This window comes from Haemaphysalis longicornis, unplaced genomic scaffold, assembly GCF_048455015.1.
Source record: "Haemaphysalis longicornis isolate Haplotype H1 unplaced genomic scaffold, Haemaphysalis longicornis Haplotype H1 scaffold_1, whole genome shotgun sequence".
Lineage (NCBI taxonomy): Eukaryota > Metazoa > Arthropoda > Arachnida > Ixodida > Ixodidae > Haemaphysalis > Haemaphysalis longicornis.
Window position 1 is genome coordinate 243,356,425 of NW_027526203.1, and position 4,258 is coordinate 243,360,682.

Consider the following 4,258-nt stretch of genomic DNA (forward strand, 5'->3'; position numbering starts at 1 on the left):
GCTGAAATTCAGAAACCCAAGAATACCCCCGGGCAACAGGAGCAAGCCTGCCAATCAACAGAAGCAACCCAGGTGGTTCGACGACGAATGGCCCGAGCTCCAAGGACGCCAAGTGCAAGAGGAAACACAACCAGCTGACCGCACCCCCCAAACGAGGAAGGAGGATGCCCTACAGAAGAAAAGCAAAGAAGCCGTCAAACGGGTGAGCTGGAGAGGTGTAGCCTCTCAGGACCTCAGGCAGTCTCTCCAAAAATCAATTAAAACAGATGAAATAACCGAACTGAAGAAACTCATCCTAGACATCAAGGCAGAAAATGCTATGCTAAGAGAGAAACTAGAAAAATACGAACGCGCACAACATGACACAGACTCTACCACTGCAGTCTTTCAGAATCCCAGAGAACAGTCGAGTGCAGACACGCCAATGTGGCAACAACTTCAAGACTATAGAAAAGAAATGAGAGCCGAAATCAGAAGGTTGATAGCGGAAATGGTAGTCTCCAGGACAAGCCCTACACTCTAATCCTGGTAACCCATAATGTAACTTCTAAACGGAAGTAACCTATAAAATAAAGGTTACAATGAATTCATTTTTATGTATTCTTTATCCCAGTCCGTTCTAAGGGTTACAAGCGTGAGGTTAAAAGCGATTTATAGGTTACAATAATGATTTATAGGTTACATCAACAAAATCTGACATGTAACCTCTACGTTGTAACCTATAAAACGCCCTGTAACCTCTAAGAGACGCTCGTCGCGCCTTCTCTCCCGGCGGCCGTTGATTTCTCCGTTGCATGACGGGATATAGAGAAATGGCGGCGCCGGCAGGCCCGGTGGCCGCGTTTTCGCGCCACTCGAGCCTTTTGACCGCTGTGATACCCCTACGATGAAGCGAGGATTGCTGTGACAAGACTCATTTGTCGGCGTGAGTCGCGGAGGCTGCGGCGAGCCCATTTGTGACTGGCAGCGCTTCACGGCCCGTTCTTCTACGACCAGCTTCAAGTTCGCATGTTGGACCAATGCCCCGGCGCCAGTGAAAGCGAACTCGGTGAGTATATTCCCTTGACGGTTTCCGTGCTTTCATTGGATGTATCTTTTCGCTGGGGACTTTTCAATTTGAAATTGCAGCATTCGAGAGGGATTTTCGTTACCTGACTAGTTGCTTCGCTGGACGTTTTCTGTTGTCAGCGACGGCAATTGAATGAACTCACGGGCTTGCGTTCGTTGCGTCAGACTAGAGCGGACGATCGGGAAAGCACAGATAACGGCGCCCGTGACCTGCTTTCTGCTCTGTTTGCGTGCCTTCGTCATGTGTTGAGCGTTTTGTTTACGCTGTTCGCTGCATCGGGCGCACTTGACGAGTTATTGGCCCATGTAATTGTCAGGTAGCTCTGTTTGAATAATTGAATTTTTTCCCATTAAAGTCTTATATTATCGCGCTATTCTCTGGGTATTATCATTTTGTTTCAGCCGTCGGGAAATGTTCATTTTTCTCGCTGCATATGTTCGGAATGGTGTCTAGTTTATTGGTCTTGTAGTAATATATCCGGATAAACACAAGGTGTGTGCTACAGAAAAGTAGTCCACTTAATGCTGCCCGAAATTTCTAAACTCACTTTTGTCCAGCACAAGCCTCTTTTTTGTAAAGTTTGCCTTACGGCACAATAAAACGTTTTCGTATGTACAACACTCCTCATTTGTTTCATTCTTTTCCTTGAGTGGGTAAATTTGGTGTTAGACATTTTGAGACAGCGGGCCATTTCCACCATGTTAAGTGGTTTATTATTCTCATTCGCACAAATCAGTCGTTTATTTATTCGCGTGGTATTGCAGGGCAAATGATTGTCTCGCGTGATCCTAGTGTAGTGCAGTAAAGCGACTTTACAGAATGGTGGTATGTATGAGCCAGCATGCAGGCTGCTTGATTGCTGTTTTTTGATGATACAGAAATTGTGACGAATTACACAGAGACAGGTGCAGGTGTAAAAATGGGTTCTGCACCCCCATCGGATCCTGGCTGTTCAAAAAGTGTGGTTGCATCTGGCTACCTATGCTATGACTTATCAGCACTACTGTTTTTTCTTGCAGGCAGTGTTCCTTGAGCTAACAACCAGGACTCCCCTGCGTATGACACAAGTTGAAATGAAGTCTGATTTCAGCGGAAACAACGGTATGAAAATGCAATAACTAAAACACATTCATTCAAATATTCTTTGTAAAGATGGCACCCAGGCCTGCACAGACAAAAGTATGATTCACTTGTAAAAATGCGAGGCCTTTCTTCAAGTGTTATGATGTTATATTTCGTATCTTATTTTGCCTCATGTTTAGTGACTCTTTCTATCAGTTCGTTACTACATGAACGTTATGAATTCACATAACGATTTCCTCAGCATGGAGCTTTGTAGTTTTTCAGCAACTCTAGCTATTCTATAAGATGCGTGGTTTTGCAGAGCCAACAAGAAGAACTCTTTTTCTAAAATAGCTCTGTAAGAAATCCCCACTTGTTAGTGAGTGCTTGTGCTGTGTTCTTTTTTTCGTCTTGTCAAGTTTGAAGTGTTCTTTCATTATGAATGTATACCAACTGCCCAGCTCTAAAGCCTATTACATTTTAACCCAAATAACCCTTCGAGTCATTACAGGTACAGACCTCCTGGGAATGCCACTTGAAGATCGGTGCAAGTTCTAGATGTATCCTCTCCCACAACACATCTGGACGAAGAAAAAATGTAAGTTGGCGATTCCTTTTTACTGATAGCCGAGGAAGAAACCACCGATAAGAACACTTTACTTAAATAAAAAACGTTTCGGCTTCCACGTCGGATCCTTGTTCAAAATGAAACTGTCAGTACAAGGGGGGGGGGGGGGGGGGGGAGGAGGATGTTTAAGTAGAGCCATAAATGTGACGCAGGTGGCGTCAGCATCGTGAAAGCACGTTTCCTGGGTTTAGTGCGACGTTCGCTCTGTTGCGTGTACTAGTGATTCCACATGAAGGCGCGGAAACGTTTTTGTTTTCTCTTTTGCAAATGTATGTCAGTTTATCTCGTAGCTCAAAGTTTCTGCCTGTTCTGGGTGAGCATGCAGAAACATTTCGCGAGATAAACTGGAACACGGCACGATTAAAATTCGGGAAGGTCGGCCGGTATGACTATAGTGGCGTCGCGTTGTTCTGAACAATGCGGCCAAATTGCTCTGTGTAACGATTACTGAAATGATGTGAAATTATTAGGAAAGGCCGTAAATCACTCCTCTGGTGTGGCCTTTCATTTCATTCTCTGGTCTCCGTCTTCATTTTCGTGCAATATATTTTTCGTACTTCACATGCCTGTGGTTTGGTGTGAGGGGCTTATGGTTGCACTCGATTTTGTTCTTTTTCTGAAATTTTCTGTAGATGGCTCTTCAAGGTGGGGAAATCCAAGTGACGGCCCCTCACATATATACCCCCATCTGCGGCAGCAGGGAACAAGATGACCGCGGGAAATCTTCAGCGTGCCCTGATTTTGTGCCTGCTTGTGTACTACGTAAATTGCGAAGCTTATCTCTGAATTTTTCCAAGCGCCTTTTTTCGTGCAGGAAATTATAGATACCATTCAAAGTTTGTCCAAAAGACAGATTGCTATCGGCCTAGAAACTTGTTAGGGCTGCATAAAAAACGATAACTTGGCGTGGGAATCACAACTCAGGTGGAACTGTAAAGAGGAACCTAAGAGGGAAGTGTAAAGGTGGATTCGTAAAGGCGAGTGAATTCCAAGTGTAATATTAGACTGAGTGAAACGGAGAATGTAGGGAACATAGCCATAAACACTGCTTTGTATGAAAAAGTGAATTTGTAATAAATGTTCTTTCTACTTTCCCACATTCTGCGTTTTTTCTGTGGGGAACCATGACAACAACGCTGTACTGGGAAAGTGCACCCCTGAGAACCATCTTATAAATGTAGCTCAAACTCGAATTCGTCTGAAATTGTTCAATGGCAGTATCCAAACAATTCGGAATGCTTTGCATACATCCGTGCAAATATTGAGGTAAAGAATTTGTATATTAGGCCATGTTTGTGAAGCTGTTCACGCAACATTTATTAAATAGGTTTAGTAAGGATATATGAATAAACCGAATTTTACCTGGAAGTCTAAAGCAATATAGGAAACACCAATTTGCCCAGGAATCCGCACTCGTCCAATACTCATTAAGGAACGATAATAACGTTGGGGTGGTTCGCAGCTTTGCTTTTTAATAAATAGCCCATAGGTGTTTCATA

The 4,258-nt window shown here is 43.8% G+C and overlaps 1 long non-coding RNA gene across 2 annotated transcripts; it reads left to right on the forward strand.

Moving 5' to 3' along the window:
• The first annotated feature begins 834 nt into the window (after positions 1-834).
• On the forward strand, positions 835-4,040 carry LOC144168936 (uncharacterized). Of its 2 annotated transcripts, none has more exons than XR_013322307.1 (4): positions 835-1,048; positions 2,089-2,170; positions 2,643-2,729; positions 3,392-4,040. It is a non-coding gene; the product is annotated as an uncharacterized LOC144168936 (long non-coding RNA). The 2 variants fall into 2 exon arrangements; XR_013322308.1 differs by lacking the exon at positions 835-1,048 and adding an exon at positions 1,337-1,385.
• The last annotated feature ends 218 nt before the right edge of the window (positions 4,041-4,258 follow it).